General features: G+C 45.5%; 1 protein-coding gene across 14 annotated transcripts in view; it reads left to right on the forward strand.

Moving 5' to 3' along the window:
- Positions 1-17334, forward strand: part of DMD (dystrophin) — a 7596173-nt gene that overhangs the window by 6188077 nt on the left and 1390762 nt on the right. The gene's annotated exons all lie outside the window — the stretch shown is intronic.

Here is a 17334-nt window from a genome sequence, read left to right on the forward strand (position 1 = left end):
GGACCGCAGTGAGCTTGAGGCTCCTCCAGCAGTCCCCAACCTTTAAAAAGTGGGTGCCCTGGGTGGGACTTAGGCACCCACAAAACAGGCCGGGCCCTGGGAGATGGGTCCTCAGGGCCGAATTCAGCCCGGGAGGGGGGCTGCATGGCCCCCTCCCTTTCTCCCTTTTAAAAGATAAAAAGGGGCAGACCCTGGGGGATGTGGTCCCCAGGACCAAACTTTGCCCAGGGAAGAGGGGCTGACCATTGCTGAGAGGTCTTTGGAGGCCACTCCCCCTTTCTCCACCACTCTGCATATGCGCCTCCTGGTGTGCTGTTGGATATGGGTAAATGTCCCCTTGCCTCCTGAGGGCCTCAGGACTAAAGATGACTTCTTCCCCTTAACCAGTAGTGCGCCAGGAGGCACATTTGCAGATTGGTGGAGAAAGGGGTGTTGCCTCTGACAACCTCTCAGGAATCTCGCTGTATGCGACTTACTGGAGGTAACAGAAGGGGTAGTTGGCCCCAAAAGACCCTCAAGAGCTAAGGGGACTTCATCCCCCAACTAGTAGTGCACCAGGAGGCGCGTTTGCAGAGACAGTCTAGCAGCGTGCTGCTGTGTGGGACTTACTGTAGGACTGCTACCTCCAGTATGTTCCACACAGCGGGATTTCTAAGAGGTCTTCAGAGGCCATTACCCCTTTCTCCACCTCTCTGCAAACGTGCCTTCTGGTGCACTACTGGTTGGGTGATGAAGTACACTTTACTTCTGAGGGACCTTGGAGGGCCAAGAATTCCTCATGTAAGTCCTACATTGTGGATTCTTGAGAGCTGGCAGGAGGCCTAGCCCCCTTTCTCCACCACTCTGGAACCGTGACTACTACTTAAAAAACCTCTTGAAATTTACTGAAAAAAACAAAGGTTACAAGGACGTTATTGTTAGCAATTAGCATTTAAAAAACCTTAGAAATTCATTGAATAAAGAAAAGGTTACAGGGACATTAAAGTTTGGAAATGGGATAACAAAACTCAGAAATTCATTGAAAAAAACAAAGTTTACAGGGACTTTATAGTTAGGCTCAGGTTTCACTCATTCAAAACCAATACATTTCGGCAGTTATCGTTAGCTTAGCTAACTATACCTCATGCCCCACCATGCTTTGCTTATGACCTCACATATTACATCACTCTTGACATGGTCAGTGACATCACTGATGACATTTCAAATGACATTACTGATAACATCATTCACATAATCACTGTCACGCCCATTCACATCCCCAAAGAACCTTTCACTTCCACACAACCATTCACAAACCCATTCACAGACCCATACCAGTACTTACACACACACTCACCAATACATATATCTACACACACATCCACTCACCCATACAGCCACTCACACACTGAGTCAGTCACCCATAGAGCTACTTACACACTTAGTCACTCACCCATACAGTCAATCACATGGCCACGTACCCACCCATACAGATACACACCCACTTACTTACTCATACAGATACTAACACGTTCTCACTCACCTTTACAGTCACTGACACAAGCACAGACTCACCAATACAGCCACTCACATTCACTCACTCACCCATGACGTCAGTCATATACCCCATCACTCACCTATACTGCCTTCCACATACTCAGCTGCTCACCCATATACCACTGACAGATTCACTTACTCACCCACACAGTCATACACTCACTCACTCACTCACTCACTCACTCACTCACTCACTCACTCACTCACCCATACAGCCCCTTGTACATGCAATCGCTAGCCCATACAGCCACTGACTCACTCACCCACTCACTCATCCATACAGGCAGTCCCACATGCTCTCACCCACCCACACAGATACTCTGACAACCATACAGGTACTCAGACAACCAATCACTCACCCATACTGCCACTCATGTACCCACTCACACAACAATGCAGCCACTTAGACAGCAACTGACAGACTAATACAGGAATTCACACAAACAGTCACTCACCCATACATTCAGTGAGACAGCTAATCACTCACTTATACAGTCACACACCTGCTGAATCGTCCATAGAGGAACTCATACACCCACTGATTCACCAATACATCTTGCTATATATATTTAACATGCATCATTTTTTAAGAATCACTCACAGTCACCAGATAATGTCATCAGTGATGTCATTTGAGATGTCATCAGTGATGAGACTCACCATGTCATGAGTGATGTAATATGTGAGGTGATAAGCAGTGCATAGCGGGGGCACTAGTTCTAGTTAGCTCAGCTAACTATAACTGCTAAATTTTACTGCTTTTGTAAGAGTGAAATCTGAGCCAAACTATAATGTCCCTGTAACCTTTTGGGTTTTTTTCAGTGAATATATATATGTGTGTGTGTGTGTGTGTGTGTATATATATATATTTATATATATATATATAGTTGGTGAAAAAAGCAAAGGTTAAAGTGACGTTATACCAAGGTGAACAATGTCAGTTGCAACAACATGCATTTTAAAGTTAAAAAAATACATTGAAATTCCCCAGTTAAAGTTAACTGAAGTAACTATAATTTGAGCTCTGATAAAGCTCATGCCCCACCATTGACTCCAGGAATCCCGCGCACTGGGGCCACTTTTATTATTTTGAAGAGGTGGTGTTGTCCCCCCCCTTCTTGAGCCATTTGAAGGCCCCAGGAAGGCAATGCCCCAGGCTATGTCCTTTAAGGGGAGAAGGACTAACGCCCCCCTCAAAAATAAATAACTGTGCAGACCCACCCCTTTTTTAAAATGATACTGCAGATCTGCTGTACTGTTAAAAAGTTATAACATTTTTGGCCTGGGGCAGTGGGGGGGGCTCTCCTGGGGACTGAGTTCCTGAGTCCTAAAAAGGCTGCCGCAACATATTTGTTTATGATATGGCAGCAAATCATGTCAATATGTTTGATCTGCAAGGTCCATGGATCCTCTGCTTATGTTAAATATACATAATTTTTAAACCATGATTTCTCCAAAAGTGTTGAACTTATTTACACCAAATTACAAAAAGCACACTTTCTGGGCAAAGATCTGGTTGACTGGCAAATTTAGTGTAATTCAGTTCAGCTGTTTTGGTTGTAGCTGTGTCTACTATTCTTTTGGTAAATTGCATGGGAAAAATTTGTTTTGGGACCTCTACCCCTTTTTCTTGATCCCCACTTGATGGATCACCCTGAGGGTGCAAGTTATAATTACTTTAGGGCACTAGTTATTGTTAATTTAGGGCACAAGTTAAAGGTACCTGAGATAACTATAAGTGGTGTATTTCAGTGGTTTTGTTTGTTTAAAATTATATGTATAAATTGACATTTTCAACAAAATATAACATCCATTCAACCTTTGTTTTTTCAGTAACTTTCTCAGGGTTTTTTAAATTCAATGTAACATATTATTACAATTTCTAACTATAACGCCACTTTAATCTTTTATTTTTTTAGTGAATGTCTATAGTTTTATTTTAGCATATGTTAAGATGGTGATTGCCATGCATAGCATGTGGCTGGGCACAGGGCCCGGTCAGCTTTGCACAATGGGAGCAGTTAAGTTCAGGGAAGGGCGTTATGACATCATTGGGCATATTAGAGTAATTTTCTTACTACAGGCACAATTTGACATCAGAATGTGCCTGTTTTAAGAAAGTATTTTACAATGAGGGAGGTTATGGTCTCCCATATATTATTTCTTTCTATTATTTTGATTGTTTTTATGAAACGAATCCAATGTATAGCGCTGCGCCACCTACTGATTCTTATTTGTGCGACTTAAATTTGCTAACAAGGAAATAAAAAATAAATAAATAAGCATCTGGACTGAAGAAACAAATACAGTTCGTTTGTTGCCAATCGTCATTTTATATAGGGACATTAAACCTGAATGTTTGAAGAAATGTTTGTGTGATGTTTGGAAAGTATTGAGTAAAACGTCTTATGGTAAACAAATGGCATTTAAGGGCCGTCACGTATGTTTGTTGGCACTAAGTGGAGTTCCCTCTGGCATCCAGCTTTCTCTTGAAGCACCATGACAGAAGGAACTTGGGGCTGAGGGTCTCAAATCCAACAGAGCTTGAGGTCTTTGAGGTGGTGACACAACCCTGAAGGAATAGTTCACAGCGTCAGAGCAGCCACAGATCGTGCCTAGGTACTGCACCTGAGCTTAAGAATATACCAGTGAAAAAATCTTAGAAGGACAGTAGGCCATTAGTCACGGCTCTTCTAAGAAGGAGGCACCCTTTCTGCAACTGAGAATGAAGATTGCATTCTCTGTCTCTTTGTCATTCCTTTAGTTTGAAACATCCATAGGTCAATTAGAAGAAAGTGCTAATGATATTCTTTCTTCTGTGTGAAGACAGCAGAGGGCTCCTTGCTGAAGTCTTGAGAAGCGCAGATCAATATGCGTTATTAAAACAGAGGATGAAATGCCATTACTGCTCTAGTGCAGATGACAAATAGGAACACCTAAATAAAGTAGTTTACTTGTTCTTTTGTCAGGTCATATATTATGTATGTTCGATTTCCCCAGGCTTCACCACCGAGTGTGAGGAGAAGTTAAAGAATCCAGTGAAATTAGCCTGAAATCGTTGGCCATAAATTAGTCATTCTTTTAGGCTAATTATGTTATCAATGCTGGCCTGCTTTCTGTTGGCAGCCATTCTTAGATGTTTATTGTGATAAATTAATTTATTTATTTGTAAAGAAAAGGGAAAACGTCATTGGATGCCATTTACCTCTTAAATACCAGCAAACAAGTTTCAGTCAATGCAAGAACTTAAAAAAGAAGACAAAGAAACTTCTTCGTGCTTCACTAGGATAGGACCTTTCACATAACAGTGGTGTTTTTAAAGTGCAAAAATGTAGTAGTCTTTTTCTTCCTTCGCTCCCCATAATCTTGAGCCCTCGAATAAGGAAAGTTCTGTATCCTATTTGGTGGATCATCAATTATCTGATTTATGAATATTTTACAGCAGTCTATAGGTTAGCCCCAGTCAACTCTGTTGTAGGTGTAAGACGAGGACATAAACCAGCCTGTAGGTTACAAGTACCGATATCAATAAGTTAAATCGATCATTCGTAAACCCCTGTGTTATAAGTTCCCATAGGTTGGATAACCATGTTAAATTCTGTCTTGGAGAGACCCAGTCTAGTTCGCAGTGTGTCTTATAAAAATGTGTCCTCTCTACACACTTGTATCAGAGTAATGATGAATGCATACCCTCGATTAAAAGTGGTAATTAATATCCTTCTTCTAGTTTTGTTTAAAAGTGACCTGTTACGCCACATATCAAAGATTACCAGACATTACAAATGGGTTCTGCCTTAAATCAAGACACATTTTCCTTCCACGAAATAATGATCACAGTGAGATCCGGATTTCAATTTTGGATTGCGTCCATATATTGACGCTTGTTCTGTCATTTAGAAAGGAGCAGCATTGCTTCTATTTATTGACCCTTTCTAGTAACGTAGGAAACCTTGGCACACACGGTCCTACTTCAGAATCTTTCAAGCACATCTCACCTTAAGGCGCCCCCTCTTGCCTAGGCTTCATGATTCTTCAATTTTAAAAAGCAAAGCTTGCATTTGGGGCCCAGGAGTGCCCCTGGAACTCTGAGCATTGTTCACAGTGATTTTGGACATTTCTGTCCAGCTACCAGAGAAAAACTGCAGGCTCTGTAATACTGGCGGCTAACATTTGTATGTGGGCTGCTTGTCAAACGTTTGAACCTCAGCAGGGCTGAGTCAGCCTTTCTTTCTTCAAGGTTAACAAATCGAATATCATAAAATCGATGCATGCTCTGATGCAATTTTCCTCCATGTCCATGACTGGCAAGTGAATGGTTCTGTATGGCTGTTAATCATAAATTTGACTGCATCGTCGCTGAGCAAAACAAAACATTCAGCTATGCACCAGCCTCCTTCAGAGATCCCCCCCATCCACTTGCAAAATATGCGGCAGGATACCTTCTAACTGCTTGACATGCTTGACCATGGGGCGTAGCCGAACCCGCAGCAGTTGCACTCTTGCATGTGAGCTTACTTTTTTTTATTTTATTTTTTTTATTCAATTTTCAAAAACAAACAATAAAAATACAATACATACCCCTTTACAAAAGACATTTTAAACACACAAAATAAAAAATGGGCATAAACTCAATTACATCAATTTTCCCAAATCTCCCATCATTGAGCGACATATATTAAACAAAAAATAAAAAGCATGTACTAAAAATCAATAATACATTTTTTTTTTAAAAACAACAAACATCTGCTCACACAACTTAATCGTGAGTTACAAAGTCGCACCGGAATAATGTCACATCACCTAGGTCTTCTGTTAGCCCTCCCTCCTGTTCCCCTGACATCACTAACCAAACCTCTATCACAGCTTCAGCCAGCCTGCTCAGTAGAAAAGCACGTAGCGGTTCCCAAATATCTCTCGGTCTCGAAATTGTTGGTAATTCTTCCGCATATACTTCCATATTCTCTTTGCAGTAAACCAGGTCTTTTAACCACTGTTCTACTTTTGGACTGTGTCTTCCCCCCCAAACAACTGCCACTCTGCGCGCAGCTATCATTAATGCCAATCGTATAAATCTTCCAGTCACACTCCTGAGGTGTGGTGCACAAAAAAGCAAACAAACAAGCGGGGTACACCGAAGTTCCACTGCCGTCATACTCACCAAGTTCTTCACCACCCCTTCCCAGAACTCATTCCCCTTTCGGCATCCCCAAGCTAAATATAAAAAATCTGCACCTCCCTGACCACAGCGCACACAACAATCGGATTCACGCAGCCCAAAACTATGCAAACGCGTAGGTGTGTAATATACCTGATGTATATATTTAAAATGTATAATGTGCAAATTACCATTCATACTGAGTGCCCCTGTCAATTCGCAGATATGCCTCCAATCCTTTTCTGCAATTGGCTCGATAAGACACGCATTCCATCTCTCCCAACTTCTATCTGGTTCAGTCATACACTCTTCCTTAATCAGCCTGTAGAGTCTGGAAACCAATTTTTTGTTAGTGGGAGTAGTGAGGGCAAATTGTAGTGATAAAAGTGTGGGTGGCTCCAGAGGGTAAGTAGTATAATGTAGTTTGGCCGCGTGTCGCAATCTATGCATCGCAAATCAGAATAATAACGTCTGATTGCTAATGTATTGCAGTTCGTCCGATGTAATAAATGAACCGTCCGGATATATGTCCTGCATTCGTTGAAGACCTGCCTCGCGGAGTAAGCGCATTGACGGTGCTTTATGGGTCACTGACATCGCAGCATGGTGCTCTATGTACATGGCTGGTGCATATAGTGGCAACTTTTGCGCCAAGCGTCCAACTGCCTGCCAGGCTGCTATGGTCGCATCTACAGCATTTATTTCAGTTTTCAGGGTGCCTCTCGCCCGGTGAGTAATTATGCTGTGTAGCAGAACCGGAGAAACATCTCCTTCTTCCACCGCAACATGTGGAGTGTATGCATGTGGTCTTAGCCAATAATACACGTATTTGGCCTGCGCACTCAGGTAGTAGACGTAAAAGTTCGGTGCTTCGAACCCCCCTCTGACATACCCACTAGTGAGAGTCGACCATTTCACACGGGCGTTTTTGCCGCCTCAAACTAGCCGTGGCAGCACGCGCCGTACATTATGGAAAAACTCCTTCGTGAGCACCACCGGAATGTTATCAAACAGATATAGAAACCGCGGTAGTACCACCATTTTAATCAAAGCAATACGATCCGCCAGCGACAACGGCAGTGAAAGCCACACCTCCACCTGCTGTTCCAGTTTAATATACGCTCTCCCATAGTTTTCACATATCACTATTTTTGGATCTCTATGAACCCACACCCCTAGGTATTTAACCGGGTCCGTAGACCACACCAGTGGGAACTCTGCATCAGGTTGCGAGGTGGACTCTGTCAGTGGGATAATAATAGATTTGTCCCAGTTAATAGAGAGACCCGATAGGCGACTGAATCTAATATATTCGCGGAGTAATTGTGATAGGTATCGGGATGGCTCACGAACGAAAAGCACCATGTCATCTGCGTATAGCGAGATAGCTACTGCCCGGTAGTTAAAATTAAGCACCGTCTCTCTATGCCGCTGCCGAATAACACACGCCAATGGCTCCAAAATGATCGCAAAGAGCAGTGGGGACATCGGACATCCCTGACGTGTGCCCCTCCTTATGTTGAAAGGTCCAGAAGTCAAACTTCCAACCAGCACCCTAGCCGATGGTTCCGCATAAAGTACCGCTATCCATTGCAGAAATAAAGGTGGGAATCCCATCCGCTGCAGAACAAAAAACATATATTTCCATTCCACCAAATCAAATGCTTTCGCAGCGTCCAGCAGTACAGCCGCAGCTGACATACTCGGCTCAAGTATGTGGAACATGGAAAATATAGTCCGAATATTATACGACGTGGATCTCTCGGGTATAAAGCCTGACTGATCAGACAACACCAGACGCGGCATCAGGGGCTGCAGCCTAATAGCCAAAATTTTGGCCAATATCTTCGCATCCATGTTGATCAATCAGAGAGGGCGGTAAGAGTCACACCTATCCTGGGGTTTGTCTTTTTTTAGCAGAGTAATTTTCAGCGCTTGTCGCATTGTCGGCGGTAACTTCCCGACCTTGTGCGCCTCAGCATACATCTCAAGTAAATAAGGTGCAAGTAAATCTGCATATCTCTTATAAAATTCCGCCGTGAGACCATCTGGCCCAGGTGCCTTACCGTTAGGCAATGCCGAAATTGCTGTTTTAACATCTTGCTCGTCTATAGGCATGCACAGATATTCCCTGTGTGCGTCCGAAAGCCAGGCGCACGCCACATCCTCCAGATGGTCCTCCATCTCGGCCTCCATCGCGTCGCCCTTGGAGGTGTACAATTCCGCATAGAAACCTTTAAATTGTTCTGTTTTGGCCAGCGGATGGTAATGCTCCCCCCGTCCCTGTCTGTTATCATATCTATACGCGTTTGCTCCAGGCGATCCTTGATCTTGTTCACCAGTATGCGCCCCGGCCTGCCTCCCTCCCCATACCGTCACGCCACGTGTCTGCGTGACAGGTACTTTAATTCAGTTTCAGCCAATGTCCTATTATCAGTGAGTAGCTCATTTATGTGGGCCAGTGTGCTTGCCGCATGTGATGTGGCATAATCGCGTTCTAGCTCCTGCATGGCATTCTCCTTGTTTTGTAATTGTGTCCGTATGTCTCGCAGTATACCTGCCGCGGTACTAATACACACTCCCCTAATCGTGACCTTGAAAGCCTCCCACAACGTTGAGGCCTCGTCAACTGTGCCCTTATTTAATGCAAAGTATTGTTCGATGGCCTCCCTCACAGTTTTATCATACATCGGGTCTAGCAGTGCCTCATAGCGCAATCTCCATGTGAATGGGCGATGTATAGCTGATGGGATCTCCAAGTCTAACTGTACGGGGTTGTGATCTGACAATGTGCATGGAGATGTGCTACCTCGCGCACCCAATTCATGGCTTCATCTCCCACCAACCAGTAGTCCAATCTTGACCAGCTACCGTGCGAGGGCGTCGTGTGTGTACCTTCTCTCACTAGGGGGTTCCTTGCACGCCACACATCACTCAGGCCAAACTCTTTAATGGCGCAGGCTATGTTCCTGGCTACCTTGGGGGTTCGGTGTGTCAGTGGGTTAGACTTATCCAGGTCTGGGTTTAAATATGTATTCAGGTCGCCACCCCATAATACAGTGGCCTCCGGCCAGCCTCTCAGTGCGCCATACATCTGGGAAAAACATACCGGATCATCCACAATGGGGCCGTACATGTTGATTATAGTAACCAGCGAGCCCCCAAGCTTCTCCTATACCATCGCACACCTGCCCTCTTCATCCACATACGTACGGGCTGGCTGAAACTCAACACCTCTTTTAACCAAAATCATTGTGCCCCTTGCATAGGATGAGAATGAAGCCGCCACTTTAAAGCCCGCCCATCTCCCTGCAATACCCCGTTCAGTGTATTTAGTCAAGTGCATCTCTTGTAGTAGGACTATGTGTACCGAATGCCGATTCAGATAGGCCATTACTTGCCTTACTTTTTTAGGTGAATTGAGGCCCCTCACATTCCAGGTCAACATACGAAATGTCACCCATTGCCGCCTCTAGCAAGATCTGCCCACCCCAATAATACCTCGAGTGACTGTGGAGGGATGCAGGCTACACCCCACCCAGGTATATCGTCACGTTTTGCATACCGTGTTCCGATCGACTTCAATGCAACATGTATGACAATACAAACAAAAATACAACACCAATTAACATATCTCTCACCCCCTACCCTCCTCCCCCCTCCCACTCCAACCTCCCAATTAGGTCGAGATCGAAAACCGCCCCCCACCCAAAAATCCCCCCCACGAACCGTACAACTCAACATTTGGGGAATACCCACTAGGGAAAGAGGATCGGCAGCGATTACTCACACCGAGGTGTGGGTGCCAGAGTGAAACTATGGAATTCGCCTGTGCACAGCAACAACGAAAATCAAAAAAGAGAAAACAGTTTGTGACCCGTGGTTTAGTATCTGTCCAGTGCAAGGTACTTAGCATCCCATGAAACAGTTAACACATGTATAGGATAATGTCTCCCGCCCCTTACTAACTTGCCTCAGGGGCATAGACCAACATTGAATCATGACAATCGCTACAGGGATTCCAAAAGGAGAGAGAGAAGAGAAAGAGAAAAAATTTGAAATAAAAATATAATCAAGACCAAAGCGCCTGTTCATGGAGAGCCAGTAAAAGACATTGTTGTCAGATTCAGTCCACTTCCTCCAGTCCCGATGTTGCTGCTGTGTTCTCCGCCCCGCCCTGATGAGGTCTAGCTTTACAAATGTGCTTTGCAAATTTCAGGGCCGACTTTGAGTCAGTGAAGAAGTGCGCTTGACCGTCATGCGTTATGTTCAGTTTAGCCGGGTATAACATAGCGTAGGGCATTGAGGCGGTTTGCAATAGTTTTTTCGCTGGTATAAACTCTCTTCTAGATGCCTGCACCACTGGGGTATAGTCTGGGAAAAAGGACAGCGTATCTCCCTTATACGTGACTGGTGCCCTAGCTCTGGCCTCTTGCAGTATAGCGTCTTGATCAGCATAGTTCAGGAGGCGTGCGATGATCGGACGTGGTGACGCGCCCGGTTGAGGTCTTGGACCTAGAGAGCGGTGCGCTCTCTCCACTATCATCGCTGTAGACAACACAGAGCCAAACAGGTCTTGTAACATCCCGTCTATAAAGGTCTTCATCTTGGAAATAGCGGTGGACTCCGGCAGACCAATAATGCAAAGGTTATTTCGCCTGGAGCACGCTTCCAAGTCCTCATTCTTTGGCCGTATAATTTTCAAAACCTTCCCCATCTGCAAGATCTGAGTCCTGTTCTCGGCTTGGGAATCTTGCGTATCAGACAGTCTATTTTCCAAGACATCAAGCCCGTGTTCATGTTTATCCACCTTCTTCTTGACTATGTCGAGACCAGTCGCCAGCGCATCTATCTTGCTATCGATCTACCTCATGACGGCACGCAGTTCTAATAGGATAGTTCTAGTGTCCTCCTCCACGTCGTCTGACGACCCCGAAGCATTTTGTGATCCGACCCGATCAGCCATTGTTTCAGTGGCACGCGTGCTGCGCTTGTTTCCAAAGTGCAGCTTGGGCTGTTTAGGATCAGACTTTCCCATACTGGAAACGATCGAGTACCAGGCCAGAACCGGGCGCCCAGCCACAGCGGCAAACAGGGCAAGGGTACAACACAGCGTGGTGCTGTCAGGTACACGTGGGCCCAGTCTCCTTTACCACATGGCACTCACAGCGTAGCCCGCCGACTGAACCATCAGGAGACTTACAGGCCAAGCGGACCTTTACAGAAACTCAGGGTAGCGACCTATCACCCAGCAGCCTAGGAACCCCTGTGGCGCCCCACACCCACCGGCCCGCTCCAACAGGCCAAATGGAGCACTGGAACGCCCCGGCGAGAACCCTCCACCGCAGAGCCCTAGGCCCTCACACCCACAGTCCGGGGAATGCCGCGGTCCCACGCCTCATCAAGCTGGGCAGGCCTGGCCCCGCCAGCCACCACAGCGCAGAAGTACTGGGAGTGCCCGACCAGGCCGCGCCGCCCAACCCACATCCGGCCCAGCCACCATCCCACACCCCACTCACTGTGCCTCCAGATCGTCTCCAACGTCACCTTGCTCCTCAATGGGCCCGTCATTAGTGTCCAGGCGAGCACTCCAGCAGCCTTCCTGTAGCGTAGGGATCCACTTCACTCCTCGCTTTCCGCCTCGGATACTGGAGCCGCAAGGCTGCCGATCCTGCTCCGACCAGACCTCAAGCGCAGGAGCCTCCGACTCAGGCACAAGTCGTGTCCGCCCGCCTCCAGGATCGCATGCTTCAAATTTTGAGCTCGGGGGTCCGCCAGCCGCTACTCTGACAGCTCCCAGCTCCTCACCGCTGCGGTTGCCGGCACTTCAAGTCTCCGCATTCCTCCTGATCGCCACAGCAACGGGGCAGGAACCGCCAAGCAAATGGGTCTGCCAGTCTCTGTCCCACCGTCCTCCTCGGGATTCTGTCCCCCGCTGCGGCAGCAAGTCACGTCAGGCCAGTCTCCTCTCTCTCCGGGCATTCGTGCGCGGCCCCGCGGCTCAGATCATCGTGGGTGCCATTTTCTCCACTGGCCGCGCCGATGTCGAGACGGTTCCGTTAAGCGATGTCACGATTACTTTCAGGGACGAAATCTTCCCTACCCACGTGCACGGTCCATACGACCTGACCCATCGGGTCCGCGCAGTGCACAGGCGATTTTGAAGGATGGTATGAAGCAGATGAAAATCTGGCTGACGGAGCTCCCTCAAGAGGCAGCCATTCCGCCTTGCGCCCAAGCCATGCCCCCCGCATGTGAGCTTACTTGTCTGCTACTTTTTCACCCTTTCACTTCAAAAGTATTCCCCACTATTTGATTCCTGCAAAGCTTGGCCTCCACCTCATTCCGGGTCACTATGGACACTTTCTTCAGTCCTGAGCTTTCATCTACAAATCATTGATTTCATTTGTGTCTGTTTAATTAATTCAAGATAAGGAAAACAAGTCTACAACACTCAGGGGCCGATTCCGATCCGGGTCGGAAAGCACTCCGACCAAGTCGGATCCGGAGTTTTTTCCGACCGAGCCGGACCCCTACAGTCCGACCGAGCGAGTATGATGCGCATGTATGCTGTCGGACTCCGTTCGGTCGGACTCCCATAGAAGTCAATGGGAGCCAGTTGTACGACGCGTACATGCGCTCCCATTGACTAAATGGGTACGTCTCGAACAAGTGCGCCCCCTACAGTGGGTACGCGTAGGTGCCATCCGCGCCGTACATACCTGTGTGGGGGAGTCCCATGTGTCTCCCCCTGTGTGCTAGTCGTACGGCTGCTGCGGTTGGGGTGTCCGACGCGGACCCCCGAAGTCCGACTCTGGGAGCTTTTGCGAGCCAGACACTCCGGCTCGCACAGGTTGTCCGACGCGTGCATCGTACCGGCTCGGTCGTGAATCGCATCCATTGCACGCCACGGTTAGCTTACGACCGAGATGTATGGAGCGGTTTGGACCCGGAAACGACTCGTCGGTGAATTTCATGTAGCTCGCATCGTACTGGCTCGCTCGTACAGCTGTACGAGTTGGGCGGAAAACACGCGTACGGCTCGTAGTTTTTCCAGCCGGATCGCGTTTGGTGCTCTTCCGACCCGGATCGGAATCGGCCCCTCTGAATACATTAAGCTGTCACACAAAAGTCCAAGACTGGAAACAGGTGCAATAATGAGGTGGAGTGGTGATCCTGTTCCCACATCTATCCGTGTCTAGCATTTAGATGTGACTTTTACTCAGGTTTGTAGAGGAGCACTTTGAGTGTCTGTCAGTCATTGACTATAATGCAGCACAAATAATCGCCTAACCACTGTCCCCCACCCCCAGGGTGATGGTTCACCACAGCTTACTATTCCTGGATTCTGCTCTGGCCCATGGTGCAGGTCAGACTGCAAAATGCTGCTCATGTTTTAATATCCTTCATGGATAAGCACTTTTTCCATTACAGACCGACGCACTCATTTTTCTCTTTCTGTTCATCACAATTATTTTTGTATCCAATGTCTAGTGACTTAAAGGGTATCAGATGCCGCCATGATTGGGGTTCATAATTTGACAATGTGGTTAAAATATCTCCACTGAACTAGATTACATTTTAGTGGACAGGATCCTCTGTTTCGCACCCTTGGATGTCAGAGGAGCACTTCATTCATCAGGCTGTGATTTTTCTCTTCCTGGTGTGTAAAATTGATGATTTCGATTTAAAGTGATCAAAAGGGTATCACATTCAACCATTAGCGTGGTTTATAATTCAAGAACATGGCTAAAAGTGTATGTTGAACAGTTTTACACTTTCATGTGATCCAGTTGATATCTCAGAAATGCACATGCAAAAACGTGAATTGGTTACAAAAGTACAGCTTACTGATATTGTTGTGTTTGCAGATACAGATGGAGAATTATGAAATCCATTACAAATGTCTCTGGCCGCTAATCCACAGACTGAACTGCATTGTGATTTCTAAATTCTGCCCTAATCTTGCAAGGCAAAGGCAGGAGGACCACTTCGGGTAACCTGTTGATCGAAGGGCTGTACAGTTGGATAGTGTGAGGCAAAAAGCACGTTGACATGCAGGTGGAGCGAGGGGACAAGAGCTCTGCCCTTGCACTCACTCGCAGGACGATCACGGAAATGGTGAATTGTGGCCAGCGATCCACTGCTGTCTGGATGAGGCAGATTGGTTCTTTCTCACACACTCAAACAAAAAAATTGGAAATGCCTGCTGCTGGTATCCTGTGTGGACCATGCATAATAGAGTCAATGTAATGTGTAGTTCTCTTGTTAACCTAGAAATACAATCTTGTTTGGCCAACCCCTGCTCCCTAGATTAAAATATTTCACAATGTGTCTCCCATCATTGACTAAAGTTCCTATTCCCTTAGCGCCTAAAGGCCCAGTATAGTTTAGATGACAAATGAGATCCGTTGTGCTTACCAGAACTGCCCGAGTAGTGTTCCCAAAACCAGAGAAAGTGTGATTGCTCCAAGCGAAAATAAACTGCAAATATAGTAAAAATTCGACTGCAGCATTCTCCTCCGATTTTAGCATTTTTTGCAGAGATTGCATGACTTTTCATTATCACAAAATCACAATACGGCCAAATGAGACATTTTATAACACTGATGCTCTCACATTTGAAAACGTGGTCTAGAGAAGTTATCCCAATAACTGAAAATTGCTGACTGGTAGCTGTGAAAATATTGGGGCAAGAATGCCAATACTGGTAATCGAAATGGAAATAGATTGCTTCCTCAATGGGAACCCGAGTGCAACTGAGTCATATTAAACGTGTTACATTGGTCATTCATGTTGATGTAATACAGCATTGGATGGTTGATGAGGTTGAATTTACCTATACATTCTAGCGGTCACGGAGACAAAGTAGTGAAAATCAAATCAGTAATTTCAGTGCCGACCTTTAAATGTGTATAAATATCGAAGAACCTTTAATGTATTTTATTTAATCTGGTAAAATTGATGATTCAGAAATGATTAAAGCTGTCTTGCCGGCCTATATATGTGCCACTTCGTCTTGGTTTGTCTTGTTATTGAAGCATAAAAATATTATTAGAACATTGGAATGTTGGGAGCTCCATTGAAAACAATGGAGTGCTCCGGGCTTATAATGGGTGGTATAAGCCCGGAGCTCCAACATTCCAATGTTTCTTTGTTCACAGCTCTGGCTGTGAACAAAGGCTTCAGGGAGTCTGAGGGGATTTGAATCTCCTCGCGCTCCCTGAAGGCTTCATTTTATTTGTTAGAACATTCTGCCCTCTAGTGGCAGAATGTTCTAATAGCCTTATAGCCCTTCGTAGCAGGGCTATACTGGCTTTTAAAGTCCCTCTGCTTTGTTAAAGTCCCTCGCCTTCGGCTCGGGCCTTTAACGATGCAGCGGGCCTTTAATAGCCGGTATAGCCCGCTACGGTGGGCTATAAGGCTATATTATATAACTTTCTATGTATTTAGAAGTGGTTGAAATAACTGGATAGAGAACATGTCTCTGGATGTTTGAGTAACTGACGCTTTTTGTATCGCTTAAAATGTTTGAGATAAGCTACTGGCTTTGCTTCTCAGATGCGTTCGGCTCCAGCAGAAAATTCTGATATTTCAAGTTTTATTATATATCATGTAGAACTTGTATAAATGACAATACCTGTCTGATAATCTGCGTGCCTCAAAACTCTTTTTCTGTACTTACGGGAAGGAAAACAGGTTCATAAATGATGTATCACATGCTCATATTATAAGGGATATTGCAAGTCACCGAGGTGATCCATAACCATATAGATGAATGAGGCTGAAGCCCGACTTCCTTCATAAGGTTATGGAACTCCGAGGTGACTTACAATAATCTTATCATGTATGTCAAGGGGCACTTTATTCCATTTAATACCTGGTCACACCTTCAACTTTCCCACAAACCACTTAAAACCTTGGTGCGTAGCTCTTTCATATGAAAGAGCGAGCATGTTTGCAAACATGAAGAATAAAAATAAAATCTTTAGTGCAAAAATAAACACATCAAAAACCTGTGAATTATTTGTTGCAAACAGATGTTAGAAACAGTTCAATAAAAGTCAGTTTTTTTAAAGGCTGCAGTAGCTCAGAATGTGTAGCAACATGCACAATGATTTTAGATTTTCTCTATGTAATGAGAGCAAACAATAAACATGTTCTTTCTGCTTGTTATTGTAAGTTACAAAATAGAGCGGAAGAAAGAAAAGCAACATTCTGTTTTGTGACCTGATCTGCCTTTCTCTTCGGGCCCTGTGTCTGGCAGCAGCCGTTGTGACGTCAGAGCTCGACTGTAATAACGTATAATAGGCGGCTGGGCGTGTCAGAAGTAGCTAATTATAAAGATTTTAGAGAGTGGCGTTTACACAGAAATTACAGAAACCCATATATTAAAAAGTAATATACACCCATATTCAAGCATGGTTATTAGGATGCCCCTGTGGACCTCCAGCCAAATATACTTGTCTGCCACACTGCTGCTTACTGCCCTCAGAATGTTGGCAATAGCTCAGAGATTCATTAGTGTGGAAGGCCATACACTAGCCTTTTCAAATCGCAGGAAAACAGTGGGTCATCTGGGAAATACACGACAATTAATTCCTAGTACACCACCAAATGGTAGCACATCAGAACATGTTAAC

Source organism: Triturus cristatus, chromosome 8 (assembly GCF_964204655.1).
Source record: "Triturus cristatus chromosome 8, aTriCri1.1, whole genome shotgun sequence".
Taxonomy (NCBI): domain Eukaryota; kingdom Metazoa; phylum Chordata; class Amphibia; order Caudata; family Salamandridae; genus Triturus; species Triturus cristatus.